Raw genomic sequence first — 14,683 nt, 5'->3', positions numbered from 1 at the left:
CACAGCATTCAGGAGGCTGATTCTTCCTCTCAGCAGAGAGCCCCTTGTGGGAGGACTCTTGGTGCTCCTAGGCCTGCAGGTGCCTAATGCAAGAGAAAGTGCTACAGAAACCAAAGCCTGAGTCAGGGTGGGGCAGCCCCTGCATTTTAATCTGGGAGGGGCTCAGGGTGGCAACTGGTTTGTGGAAGGGGGGCCTTGAAGCCAAGTTTGCTTAGCACTTCACAACTGTAAATAAATGACAATCGCTCATGCTAGACATGACATCAGGCCACCCCGTGGGGCCAGCAGTGAGTGTGTTCGGATAGAAGCAGACACTGATACCTCCCCATCAGCGGCGACTCCTGCAAAGTCAGGGCGCTGGTCATGGCAGGCGGGAACCTAATACAGCTGGGTTGATCTGACTCCAGGGCTGCGGCCGTTTGTCATCCTCGGAGGCATTTAGGGGAATGGTGAGACCCACTTTATGCATAAAGGTCAGACTAGTCCTAAAGGAACTGACAACGAGACTGGAATCCCAACTTTATCTATGAAGGAAGGAAGGAAGCAAGGGAGGACTGTCACGGGCAACCCCCAACCATTCTTATTGTTCAGAGTCTGTCCTGACTCGGAAAACAGAACTACGACTCCCAGAAGGCCATTCGGCCACCTCCCGGCCCCGCCCCCCGCCCCGCCGGCCCCGCCCCCCGCGGCGTCCTCCTGGTATATAAGGATCGAATGGCCCTGCCGCTCGCAGAGCGCATACGGACGGCGCGCGCTAGCGGGAGGGCAGAGGCAGCTGCGGCTGCAACTCGCGGCCGCGGTTCCGAGCTTCTCTCTGTGGACTCTCTGCCCCGTGGGCGCTCACTCTAGGCCTCCAGGGCCTCATGGACCTGCAAAGCCGAGGACCAGAGAGGGCTCGCCAGGCTGGGTGCTCTCCAAGCGCGAAGAGGCAGGATGCGCTCGCCGGGGGTCTGCAGCGCGCCCGCGTCGCGCGCCCATTCCTGGGGACCGGAATGCCGGCACTTGGGTTCCTCGCCCGCGACCTCCGCGGTCGGCAGCGCAGAGGCCAGGGGCTGGCGGCGCTTTGGCCTTGGATAGAAAGTGGGGAATGGGGTGGGGGGCTTCGGACCTCTTAACGTGGATTACTTGGTGTGTATCAGCTGGCTTCGAAGACCCACGCCCTCGTCTCCAGCCTTGGATAGATTCCTGCTACCTAACAGTCGGGCAGCTAACCTGGAGGTAAGTTTCCCTGCGGTTCGGGGGAGGGGATTTGATTTGACTTTTTTTTTTTTTTTTAATTTCCTCTGCATCGTTTTCCGAAGGACTCCAAATTCTGAATTAGACATTTGTTCTTGTAATTGAAATCTTCTTGGTTTATCTGTACAAGAGATAAAGTCATTTTGGTCGTTTAGCACTCTAGGGATTCGCGTGGGTCGCGGTCAGCAACACCCCCAACCTAGGCGTTCTGGGTCATTGTCCTTCAGCCTCCAGCGCTGCCAAACCTAGGCTGCCTGGTGGGACAGAGCCTCAGCGCCCGCGGGAGGGGTCGAGGGCCCGTCCTCCCTGCACCATGCACTTGGTTTTCAGCCTGGCTGCCCTCCGTGGCCCGTTACTTCGGCAGCTGTGCCTGTGTGAGCTCCCGGCTTCTGCCCACTGGCGACCTGAGATGGGGCTGGGGCGCAGCGCTTGGAGAACGCGGTGCGGCCGAGCTCCTTTCACCACGGGGGGCTGGACACGGGGGCGTGTGGTGAGCAGCTTTACTGCAGGGACTGGGCCGGGATGTGTTTGGCCTGGGTGTGGACTGGCTTTCTGAATAGGTGGGAGGTGGTGGGAATTCAGGCCAGTGTGTCCACCCACCACCCTCCTCCCCTTTCCGGTGCAACTTGTTAATGGAAGACGTTTCTTGGTGACGCGGGCAGGGGGCTTGAGTCTTAACTCCTGAACTGCAGGCAAGCCGCGCCTGTATCCACCGCTTTCTCCTCCGTTCTTTTGTTGTCTGCCTTGTTCGTGACAGCGTGGTGCCTGTCACTGAACACGTTTGTGGAATGACTGAGTGACTCTGCCCTTAAACCAAGAACCTCCTTTTCCTTCTGTCTTCTTGGCACTTGTCTGGGGATGCCTTCCCAGATTTCAGGGTCTCTCCTGCACTCCCCAACCCTATCCTGCAGCCTGTAGGTTCTCACTTAGAACCTGTCTGTAATGGTCCATTCCTACCCAGAAGTTCTTCTGCACAGAGAACTCTTAGAGGCTGTTAGGGGTGTCCCTTGGGTGCTCAGGGTGCCAGTGCTTCTGAGGGGCACCTTCTGGGGAGCAAGAGAGGGCTAGGCAGCACGGGATGGAAGAAACTGTGATATTTATTGGTAGGACTCTCTCCCCTCGGAGCTGGGAACCTCGGCTGCCTCTAGCCCCATCCATGTCTCTAGAACTGCCCAGGTTGGTGGAACCTCTTCCCTGGGGCCCTTCCCCACATTGTCCCTGTGCTTAGCCTGACCCCAGGAGACAAGCCGTTGATATGGCCCAGTTGACCAGCAACCACTTCTCTTGTCCATCTGATTGAAAAAAGTAACCTAAGCTCTTTCTTTTGTAGAAACCACAGAAAAGTGCAAAACGTAGGGAAAAAAATTCAGTTCCCACAGGAATCCTGGCAATTCGACATAGTTCCTCATTGGTGAAATCCCACAATATGTACGACTTTGCTTCTTGCTTTTTTCCCCCCTTAATTTGTTTGAATGTTTCCCCTGTGTGATGACTTGGTGATACTATATTCCACTGCAGGCCTGAATCATAATTTGCTTGACAATCCCCCTATTGTTAGATGTGAAAGTGTTTCCAAACCTTTTACCCTTAGAAGTAATGGATGGGTGAGCATCTTTTTTTTTTAATGTAGAATTTGTCCAAGTTTTGGTTTCTTTCCTTTGGAAAATCCCCAGAAATTTCTATCTTTGCTTTAAGTCAGACTCAAGTCTAAAAGCCAAAAGAATATCTCTCTTGGCGAACATTTTGAGGTCAGCTTGGGAAGGAAAAGGCACCATCAGATAATACTATACCTTGGAGCTTGGACACAGAACGGGGCACAGGGTGGGTGGCTGCTGAATGAATGAAGTGTTTCACTTTTGTTTTTCCTTGCGTGGAAGAGTTGATCAGCTTTGGTATGAGAATATCTTAAAATTTGCCTTCAGGACTATGATGTTTTTTTTTTTTTTTTGAAGTAATACCGTAGGTTAAGATCTATTATGCAACTAGATGAAAAATGCTGTCTTTTAAAAAAAAATTACCTTTTGATTTTGATAGAAATCTAGATTTATGGGAAAGTTGCAAAAATGGCACGAGAGTTCCACTCTATCCTTTACCCACTTCCCCAAATGTTGACATCTGACTGCGTTAACCATGGTGCCCTGCTTAGGCCTGGGATATTAACATATATAAGCTACAGAACTTACTGAGACTTCTTCAGTTGTCCCACTCATGTCCTTTTTCTGGTGCAGGATCCAACTTATGCTACTTTGTAAAAAGTAGGAGCTGGGAGGTTTGAAATTGGGACATCACTTCCATCTTTCTCCCCAAGTCAACTATCCCCACATACCTGTTGATAGCGGCAGAGCCACATCAGACCCCTAGGGCCTGCGGCAGCCCTGCTCATAAGGAAAGTAGCTTTGTGTGCCCCCCTTCTTTTCTTCTCCCCAAACCTCCACTGGGAGTGTGTCGTTGAGTAAAAATTGGGTTAATACCCAATCTGTCCTGACACGTCTTCTGGGGGTGGGGGTAGACAGTTGACATCCGGTGTGCGTGAGAGCGAGCCACTGAGCCTGACTCTGCGCTGACAGGCTCCCTGCAATGCCTGTGCAGGTGACTCATGCTGGCCAGAGTAGCAGGTGTGTCGGGGTGCTGAGTGTGCGAAGCCAGTAGGTACGGCATTTCCTGGTTATCTGGGCAGCTTTAAAGGAACATGGATTTAGGGTATTGTCAACCAATCTTGGAGTAGGAAGTGATTCTCTGATCCTTTGGAGGACTCTCCCTCGAAGGTGGAAGGTTTAGTGGTTTTGGAAGTGGCTGATGTGGATGGAGGCTTCCCGGGTTCTTTGCATATGAGTACACTCGTGTGAAGTTGAGGAAACCCAAGAAAAAGGGCCTTCTGCCTGTACAGCAAAGAGACCACATGAATCTAAATGAGCATCCTTCAACCTTTTTTATCTCACACAGCATACTTGAACCTGTAAACTTCTGTGGCATGTTTAAATTATGTTGATCAAAAAGAAGAGTAATAAAAAGAATACATATACTTACTGTGCTTTGAACTTCTCTTGAAAATAATTCAATTAATGATCTTTAATAATTTTTATGGCACACCTAGGATCCTCTTACAGCATACCAGTTGAAAATCACTGGTCTAAATGGTCGGCCAAGGAGACATGTGAATTGGGGCTGCCTGCTTGGAGGGCTGCCCTGTCTTTTCTAACTTGGAGCAGTTGCCTGCATTGAATGTGGGTGATGCTTGTTTGGGATAAGGAAGTTTTGAGGTTACTTAAATCTCAACAAAATAGACTTGTGTTGTCCAGATAGAGTTTCTCTGTTACTGTTAGGGTAGGGTTGCCTGGACTTTTTCTTTTCCTCCTTGAAATACTCCCAACCTTCCTACCGTGGCTTTATAGCTTGTAAACTGAAAAATACTCACTTTTCTTCGGCTCCTGAAGGGGCACAGCTGTTTTCTGTAACCAGCCAACTCCAGTGAGGATCATAACAGGAAGTCTCGGGGGAGAGGGGCTGGGGTGTTGTGACTAAACAGTTCTGGGATGGTGCTTCTGTCTACACCTACCTCAGTGACCGTTTGTGGGTTCTCCCTTCTCTTCCCAGAGCCTTAGGGTCCAATTCAGACCGTTCCCAAAGGGACTGCTTCACTTGTTCCCTGGTCTTCAAATTGTGGATTGCTCAAAAACAAAAACGAACAAAAAAACTTGTTAAAAACGGTTAGCAGCCACCCCTCCCCTTTAGTGCTTGGCTGATCTGTGCTTTTGTGACAAGCCCCTCCACCCAACCCCAGGCCAATTCAACACAGACTCTTAAAGAGGGAGTTGACTGACTTGTTGGCCATCTGAAGCCTAAATCGAACCTTTTCCTGCACTTTGCTATTTCAAGAAAAATGATGTTTATTCAGCCAGCCAAAAGGTTGAAAGACTAAATGATTAATTGCCTTTATTAATTAAAACAACATTGTAAACATTTTCAGACTGCAAAACTTTTCTCTTTCTCCCCCTCCAGGAAGTCTTCCCGGCTTACCTCTCTCCCATCTTGGCCCCCAAATGCACTGATGTGGTTTGCTGGTACATGTTCTTACACAGAAGTCTTGAAATCAGGTGGCCTTTGTCCTTGGTTAAGGCAAAAGTGTCTGTATTTGGGGGAATGAAAAAGGAAATGTGGTTCTGGCTGTGGAAATAAATAAGATCTGCAGTCCCTTCCCTCAGGTTTGGGAGGTCCCTGGGAGTTTGGAGGGTGTCTCTTACTGGGCAGTTTCCCATGCATTTGTTTGCGTCTCTACACAGACCACTGCAGCTTCTGTTTCTGGCAGCTGGTGTTCTAGGCAATGTCACTGTTATGAACTGCCATGGGGCCAGCTGGAGTCCTTCATACCAAGTTTAGTGCCCCTCTTCATCTGGCAGATGCATCCTACTCACAGGAGGACAGGAATGGTCCTCGGAACATTTCTTCCCTTGCACCCATGTCATTAGCAAAAGACACCCCACTCGGGGTCACTTGGGTGCCCCTGCTTTCCAGTCTGTGCCTGGAAAAATGTCTGTACAAAACCAATCTCGGTTGATCACCAAAAGGCCTGGAGGAGTGTCCCACCTAGAAGAATGCTGAAGCGGCAAGTTTCTGTCCAAGAATTCTTTCTGAAACGTGAATCATCCCCTCCTCCCGTGTCTGGTTTGTACAGGTTTATGCATGGATGTCTTGAAACCAAGTGTCTTCCTTTGGGATTAAACGTAAGTGGCTTCTTGGGGTGGATGGTCAAGGGGCTGCGGTTCCAGAGCCCTGGAGATCAATCAGACCTCCCTCCTTTTCCTCAGGTCTTCCCCTGTGGTTTGGAAGTTGCCTGCTGTTAGGCTTTGATTGTAATGGTTTACAGACCGATTTCTTTTGTCTCAAGAGGGGCACTTTAGCAACTTAGTTTCCTTTTCTTTCACTGGACTGAGAAGCCCCAGTAGGAAAGACCATGCCTGCCTGCCCTCCCTCAGAAGGGACCTCAGGGCACCCTTTCTGAGCCATCCTGGAGTATTCCCTTTCTCTGATGGTTGACTGGCCCCCAGTCATTTGCCTCTTTGGTTCTTTGGCTCAAGAGTGCTAGACTTTGGACTGATTGGAAGATTTAGCAGTTTCCTGGAAGGAGGGGTTCTTTTGTGTTTTAGGCATAAAAGGAAGGTGTCTGAGGTGCTGGCTTGTGCCAACATCTTCAGTGGGTGGGTGGGTGGGGTGAAACCCTCATAGAGTTTTAAATAACAATGATGGTTTCTGCAGCTGGGTCTCCTTCACTTAACTAATTTTTTTTTGTAGAGACAGAGTCTCACTGTACTGCCCTCGGGTAGAGTGCCCTGGCGTCACACGGCTCACAGTAACCTCTAACTCTTGGGCTTACGCCATTCTCTTGCCTCAGCCTCCCGAGCAGCTAGGACTACAGGCGCCCGCCACAACACCCGGCTATTTTTTTGTTGCAGTTTGGCCGGGGCTGGGTTTGAACCCGCCACCCTCGGCATATGGGGCCCGCGCCCTACTCACTGAGCCACAGGCAATTTTAGCCATTTCTTTTTACTGTGACTAAATAGACCCAACATTGTAGCCATTTTTAATGCAACTATACAGTTCTGTGGCCTTAAGGTCCTTCATATGAGTGGATCATATACAATGTATCCTTTTGTGTCTGGCTAATATCACTTAGCCTGAGGTCACAGAGATCCATCTATGTGTCAGAATTTCCTTCGCTTTTAGGGCTGAATAATATCCCATTGTATGGACAGGCCACATTTTGTTTATTCATTTGTCTGTGGACATTTGGGTGGCTTCCACCACTTGGTTATTGTGAATAACGCTGCTGTTAACGTGGTTGTGGAAATATGTGTTCAAATTCCTGGTTTCATGGCTTTGGGTAGCTACCCAGAGGTGCAGTTGCTGGGTCATATGGTCATTCTATGTTGGGTTGTTTTGAAGAGCCACTCTTCTGTCTTTTACAGCATCTACACTATTTTGCATTCCCACCAACAGTGCAGGAGGGGTCCAGTTTCTTAGCCAACCCTTATTATTTTGTTCCTTTCTTTTCTTTTTTCTGCTAATAGCCGTAGCCATTCTAAAGTGTGGAAAGTGCTTCTGGTTTTGAGGAAGCCATTCCATCCTCATGAAGAGCTAATTGCCCAGGGAAATGGGCGGCGGAGTTAATACACACGGCACTGGAGTTTATCTACATGGCACCCTGACTCTGATGCAGGTGTTCTTTCTAAATTAAAAGATTTGATGATCTAGCCCCCTAATTATTTGAATTGGAGTTTGTCAAGTGCATTTTTTTGCCTGTATCTCATCTGATCTTACCCTCCACCTGGTGAAATAGTCAGGTTTTTTTGCCCGTATCTCATCTGATCTTAACCTCCAGCTGGTGAAACAGTCAGGTGTCATCCCTGTTTTATGGAAGGGCTATTTAGGTGCAGGTGAATGAAGAGACTCAGATTCTGACCCGGTAGAATGAGCCCTGGAACCCTAACTTCTGACCTGGCATCCGTTGTGAAGAATGGGTATTTTGGAAGTGTTGGCGTGGAGAGGAAAGGTTGGGAGGGTGGAGATCCCACTATTTATGAGAACTCCAGAGAGAATCCTCTCTGCCCACTTGCCCTGCAGGGTCATATTTTCATATAGATGGTTTGCTGGAAGTGGGCAATTTTTTTTTTTTTTTTTTTTGGTTTTTGGCCGGGGCTAGGTTTGAACCCGCCACCTCCAGCATATGGGACCGGCGCCCTACTCCTTGAGCCACAGGCGCTGCCGAGTGGGCAATTTTTTTTAATAGAGAATACGTTCTGCACAGTTGAGCTACTTAAGAAATGACTTTTTGAGCACAAAGGTGAGATGTCCGATTTCTGCGGTGACTCCCGTGGACAGCCAGGTCAGTGGCTGGGTTAAGCTTGGTCATCTCCCTTCTAGAGTATTCTTCCTGAGGCTGAGCCCTGAGCCTCAGTCTGTTCAGTTTGTGACTGGATGTCCCAAGCCTGTGTCCAGCCTGAGAGAGATTTAGACCCTTGCAGTAAATGGTCAGAGTGGCCGTGGAGGACAGACCGCGTTTGCTCCCAGCCTTTGCTCCCAGGAAGCTCTGTCTTCCTGCAGCCTCTGCACCTTCCACACAGGTGGTCAGGAAAGCGGCCTTGTGACGTTGGGGACACCGTAAATGTGGGTCTCTTCTGTTTTTATTTTTTCATCATGATATTTCTCTTTATTTTTAAAAGTAAGTAGCAAGAAACAAAGCCGTTGTTCCTTCGGTTTGGGTGACGGAGCAGGGTTGCCCCGTGCCTGGACGCTTGCTCCTGCCCTTAGGACTCCTCTTCCTTTTGTTTTAGACCAAACTTGTTTAGGGACACCAGGGTTAAGCTGAGGGAAGTTTTTATTTTTTAATCTCAGAGAATCCGTGGCCACTGGCAAGTCAGCTTGGTAAGTATTTGTGCTTTTAATTATATTTCTAAGTGGAAACCAGGAGTGTGGTTAACCAAAAAGCTGAAGTGGCTCTGGTTTCTCATTCCACCCTGACCACCAGGCAATTCAGCCCTTCCTGGAATTGCGTTCCTTGTCACCTTTGACACCTTCAGTGTCCTGTTATTACCCACGTTCCCCTTCTCTGCGCGTCCCACCTCCAATTGTGCTTAAACCTGGCTCATTTCTGCAAACCCTTTCCCTTGACCCTTGTTGCTCTGGGCATCTGTCTGTAAGGGGAAGATGCCTGAGCAGCTGCATTCATAGATCACAGCTCAGACTGGCCATCCAGCGCCGTCGCTTGTCCCCCAGGTCATGATGCAGCCGGTTCCTTGTACCATCCCTGTGTAGGGGTTCAACAGATACCTTCCCCAACCAGCACCTCTGCCAGTCAACAGGGTATGTCAGAAAAGGCGGGGGGCGGGGGGGCAATTTTTAGGCAGGCTTGGAGAAGATGCTTCCAGAATCTTTATTTCCCTTAATCTGCACAGCCCTTCGATGTTATTTATTATCTCTGCCATTACAGGCTTAGAGGCATTAAGGAATATCCCTAAAGTTTTATACAGAGCTTTAAAAGATGGATCCTGGTTCAAAGTCGAGTCTTGGCACGTGCCCATCCATGGGGTCCTGTCTGGCCCCAGTCCCCGATGTTTGTATGACTTTGCATGTGTGCCTGGGCCTCTCAGGGGCCCATTCCACATCCATAAAGGGAAGAGTATTTTCAGGGTGGTCATTTTTAGCTGGAGGGGAACGGACTCTCTAACCAGCTTAAACAATTGAGTCTTTCGGTAGTTCACATGATGGAGAAGCCAGGCAGCTGTGTTTTGAGGGGATTAGTTGGCTCTGTTTTTCTCTGATTCTTTTCCTTCTTCTCTTTTCCATGTGTGATTTGCTTCTTAAGTTTACTTCTCTCCTGAGGGGCATTTGCAGACCTCCTGCCTCCACAGACCCAGGAGGAGAGAGTGACTTCCTGTTTGTGTCCCCGAGGGCTGACCCTGGAGCCAGCCTACTGCCCCACACCTGTGTCCAAGAGGTGGGACGCACTGATCAGCCCTCCGTGGTCACGTGGTTGACACCTGCACCTGTGGGTGGAGGCAGCTTCCCTCCCCCGAGCTGCCAGCATTCTGCAGGTGGAAATTCGGACCCCTGGGAAGCAGAGCTAGATGCAGAGAGGCATTGCTGAGTGTCTGCTGCAGATGAACTGGACTCCAGGGTAAGGTGCTCCCGTGTCTGCCTCTGGAATCAGAGGAATAGTTTTGTTTACCTGTGTATACCTAGTACCGAGGAGAGTGCTGGGGACTGTTCATGCTCAGAAAAGGTGACAAACCAATGAGCCTCAGCAGTTTTCTTTCCTTCTCTCAATCTCTGAACCTGAGAGTCTGCTTTGGCAGAAGACATCATCTTTCTCCATCAGAGAGCTGGTAATTCGGCTCTAGGGTCACTAAATCTATCCTGGTACGAAGAATTGTCCTTGGAATAACAACTTAATGCCTGGAATGGCACCTCTTGCCTGAGATTCCTTCAAAGAAAGCGAAACGTTGTCCCTAATTTTGAGCATCTCTGTACTAATGGCGTTGCCCCCAGTTTATCCTGGGGAAGCAGATTTTGTTCCTCTCCTGATATGGAACGTCGACACGAGCCAGGGGTAACAGATTTGTGCAGACTTCTTACTGGGCTTCTGTGTTTGGCAGCCCAGGAGGAGGATGGAGAACCCAGGGAGGCCAGACGGGGAGCTTGTCCAAGAGCAGCCGCACAGTGCCTTATTTAGATGGCTCTTTTGTGTTGGCACGTTTGTGTGCCAACTTGGAAGCAGACCTTCTGGGTGCTCCACGCAAGAGAGACGGCTTTGATCTCCAGGCTGTTGCTGGAGCTCAAGGTGGGAGACTGTTTTGCTTGCTTTGTCCATGCATTACACAGGTAGGCTTTGTTTGAGATGCGGTGACTCACGCTCATGGGTTGTGTGAGCTCTGAAAGGAAGCCATGCTGCCCTGGCAGGTGCTGCCCACTGTCCTCATTTGCCATTGTTAGGAAGAAAGTCTCATTGTCCTGGTGATAGGTTATTTCTACCTAACCCTCGACTGTGAATAACCTTTTCAGGGAGGGGGTGAAGCAGGTGAAGAGGAGGTGCTTATGTGTTAAAGGTGGCCTAGGAAGCCAGGCCAGCTGCTGGTGTTAGTATTGGCCCATTGAACAGATGAGGATGCTGAGGCTCCAGAGGTTATGTTATGTGTCCAAAGTCACCTTGCTGGTCCGAGGCAGAGCCAGAGTGTGCTCTGCTTCCAAGTTGGGACAGGACTGCATCCAACCAGCTTCCAGCTGCAGGCTTGGGTTCCTGTTTCTCTCGGAGAGCGCTGGGCATCACAAATGGCATGGGTTTCACAGTCTCTGTAGCTGCAACTCATGCTTCACTTCTGCCTGCCAGTAACTCAGGGACAGCTTTAACATGGTCTTTCCTCCTGTGCAGACAGAGGTGAGGCCTGTGTCTTTTTGGGAGTGGGGCTGGAAATGGATGTCTCCTCTACAGATGATCCATGAGGTCTGTGTAAAGGGAGTTCATTCCAGGACTAATGAAAGGTTTCACATAAGGTTTCTCTGGTGACACACTGTCACTGATGATCCCAGGTTCCGGGCTTTGCTCCCCTCCCACCTCTTCCCTTTTGCAGCCTCACATTCCTCTCTGTGGAGGTGGGTTAGTGGCATCAGCAGAGTCAGGGTCCAGATGCCGGGCTGTGTGTCCTCAAAACAGCTGTTCTGACTGTATCTACTTGGGAGATGCAAGTGTCCAAGACACACCCCCCACATCCTAAAGTCCCTTGTTGAGATCCCAGGGCACGTGTAGTTGAATTTCTACCACATTCTCCATCGCCTGTGAAGAGTCTGTGTGTGTGTCCCCCAGAATCCTTGATAAAGAAGTCTTGTGAGGTTGGCTGCCTGCATGTCCATGAGATGATAAGAAAGAAGACTGATCCATTATTGAGGTATCCGTTGCAGTGTGTGAGGTATCCAGTGCAGAGCTCTCGGTGGCCCAGCATTGCCCTGGATACCTTACCCCCTTACCCCCAAGCTCTGTTGAGCTTTCAGAGCAGATGTATGCCATGTCTGGGAAGAGGGGAGACCTGCCCCTTGGGACCCTCTGAGATATCCTCGCCCAACCAGAGCTGCCCTCCCATCAGCTGCTATGCATGAAGAGTTTTCTAATTGATGTGATTGGAGGGTAGAGTGTGGCGCCCCTGTCTAGCACTGAAGTGTGGGTGGTGTGGGGAAATGAGGATTGGAATATGTCTCAGTCCCAGGTAGACCAGATCATGGATTCCTCCTCCCACATGTTTTTCCTCCCATGCTTGGCTTAAACCCTGCATCCACCTTAAAGTAAGGGGCTGGCTCCAGTCTGCCATTCTGGACTCTGTCCCCTTGGGCTGTCATTGCATCTCTGCTCTAGTGTTGCTGGGTTCCCGCCTGACTTTTTTTCTTACAAGTGTAGAATTTGGGTTGTGGTTACCATCGGCTTAAGGGAGATGCCCCATGTAGAGGTTGTGTGTGCACGTGAGTGTGCAAGACAAATCTAATGAATGAGCAGCCCCAGAATCTCTGTTAGCTTGAGAGTGCAGGCAGGAGTGAGGAGGGGAGGGAAGCGGTGCCCTCGTTCACCCTTCCTGCCTGGGATCTGGAGGGGGCTTGTCTCAACCCGCTATTCTGTGGCCTGAGAGCTGCTCCCTTCCTCCTGGGCTGGGTTTTGGTTCCCTCTCCTTACTCTCTTAATGCATAGTGAGTGATGCAATCCAGGTTAAGTTTGAATAAACCCAACAATGAATTGGGTGCTCACTCTGTTTGGGGCAAGTTTTCTTTTTCATCCAATCCTTCTCTTCCTGAGCTTCCGTAATGCTGACAACCTATAATATTGTATCATTGTAGTTGTGCATTCTCTGATCACATAGCACCTGACCCAGAGCTGACCTGGTAATGATGTAATACAGTTGACCCTGATGGTCAGGCGTGGTGGCTCGTGCCTATAATCCTAGCACTTTGGGAGGCCGAGGCGGGTGGATTGCCTGAGCTCATGGGTTTGAGACAAGCCTGAGCAAGAGCGAGACCCCTGTCTCTAAAAATAGCCTGGTGTGGTGGCAGGTGCCTCTAGTCCCAGCTACGTGGGAGGCTGAGGGAAAGACAATCACTTGAGCCCAAGAGTTTGAGGTTGCTATTGAGCTGTGATGCCACAGCACTCTACTGAGGGCAAAGTGAGACTGTCTCAAAAAGAAAAAAAATACAGTTGACTCTAGAATACTGCAGGGTTAGGGGCACTGAGCCCCCTCCCTCTGCACAGTCAAAAATCTGCATATAACTTTAGATACCCCCAGACTTAGCCAGTAGTAGCCTACTGTTGAAGCCTTCTCAATAACATACACAGTTGGTTAACACATATGTGATATGTTGTTTGTATTATATACTGTGTTCCTGTAATTAAGTAAGCTACAGAAAATAGTATTAAGAAAATCATAAGGAAGAGAAAGGAAACTTTACTGTTCCTTAAGTGGAAATGGGTCATCATAAAGGTCTTCATTCTGGCTGTCTTCACAGAGGGGGAGGAGGGGTTGGGCTTGCTGCCCCGGGGGAGGGGCAGAGGTGGACGAAAATCTGAGTGTAAGTGCACCTATTCATGTCAGACCATGGTGTTCAAGGTCAACCATATGTACGTGGTGACATGACACGTTGAAGTCACAGTGGCCTGCCCCTTGGCTGGTGTGTGGCTGTGGTTACAGTGGTGCTGGTCAGTGGGCTTCGGCTTAGTAAAGTAATTCATGTGCATGGAGTCGTAAAACCAGCTACGTGTCTGTCTTTTGGAGGCTGTCCCTGGTCTTTGCTTGGAGTGGTCTTGAGAATTGCATGCTCTATCCTCTGTGCCTGGTTTTCCATCCTCAGGAACCCTGACTTTTTCTTAGCCTCTGCCTCCTAATTAGCCTCGTGGCTTTGGGCATATTACATCACAGTTGGATGCCTCAGTTTCCCCTTTGTGTACCTCAGAACTAGGTGATTCCTTGACTGATTTTAACATGGACAGTATCTCCTTGTTTCCCTCCCTGTTTTCCGCAGATGTCTAAGGTGGGTAAAGAGAAATGCCAGTTCTTCTCAGTGGACATATAGCGTCCAGCACTTTCTTGCAATGCTGCTCCACTTCTTGGAGAAGTATTCAATCAGAAGTGAAATCAAGCTATAAAACAGTCTTGTCAGGCAATCTTTATAGAACATCATTTGTGATAGCTTGGGATGTCTTTTTTTTTTATTGTGACTTTATACCCATAGACAAATTAGAAGAATAAACAACCCCCTTTCCCTGGAGGTTTGAGAGAATTTTACTTCTTTAAGGGCAGCTCTCATGTTCACCAGTGTGATGAAAATGTGTCAAACTGTTTATAAAACCAGTGTATGGTGCCCCATGATCGCTTTCATGTACACAGCTATGATTTAATATTAATAATAAAAAAAAATAATTTAAAAAAAAAGGGCAACTCTCTTTTCCTCTTCCCAAAGTGCACAGCTGGACTTAAACTGCCTTGAAAGGATTGGTCTTTTAGGACAATGGGTTAGAGACCCTCCCCTTAGGTAAAAAGGAGATTGTTTTTTGCAGACTGGTAAGTTGCATCTTTGATTTGGGAGCTGCAGAGCAAACCTCCTGAGTCCTACCCTGTGGGGTTGTTGCTAGCCTGGCACTCACTGGCTCTGGAGGCATAGACAAGCCTTGTTATAAGCTGAATTGTTCTGGGAAATAAGACATCCAGCCTCTCCCTCTTCTCCTTCCCACCCTAACCTCCCTCCCCTCCCCTTAGGAAAAAAAAAATTCCTTCCCCCTTTCAGCATCTGTGTCTTTAAGAATTCCCTCCATTGTAGCCCCAGGACAGAGACCCTTCTGTGAGAGCGTGCTGGAGGCCTGTCCTTGGTGACACCCCGCCCCCCATATTAAAAGACCATCGGAACAAGCTCCCCATTCTCCTCT

At 49.2% G+C, this 14,683-nt stretch overlaps 1 long non-coding RNA gene across 1 annotated transcript in view; it reads left to right on the top strand.

The window, feature by feature from the left end:
* The first annotated feature begins 777 nt into the window (after positions 1-777).
* Positions 778-14,683, top strand: part of LOC128570301 (uncharacterized) — a 149,613-nt gene continuing 135,707 nt past the window's right edge. Inside the window, exon 1 of the long non-coding RNA XR_008375544.1 lies at positions 778-1,218. This is a non-coding gene — a long non-coding RNA (uncharacterized LOC128570301). The remainder of the gene's footprint in view (positions 1,219-14,683) is intronic.

The sequence above is a fragment of the Nycticebus coucang genome, chromosome 18 (genome assembly GCF_027406575.1).
Source record: "Nycticebus coucang isolate mNycCou1 chromosome 18, mNycCou1.pri, whole genome shotgun sequence".
In the NCBI taxonomy this organism is placed as follows: Eukaryota; Metazoa; Chordata; class Mammalia; order Primates; family Lorisidae; genus Nycticebus; species Nycticebus coucang.
Note: the sequence above shows the minus strand (reverse complement) of the source record. Positions and strands in the feature narration are given on the sequence as shown.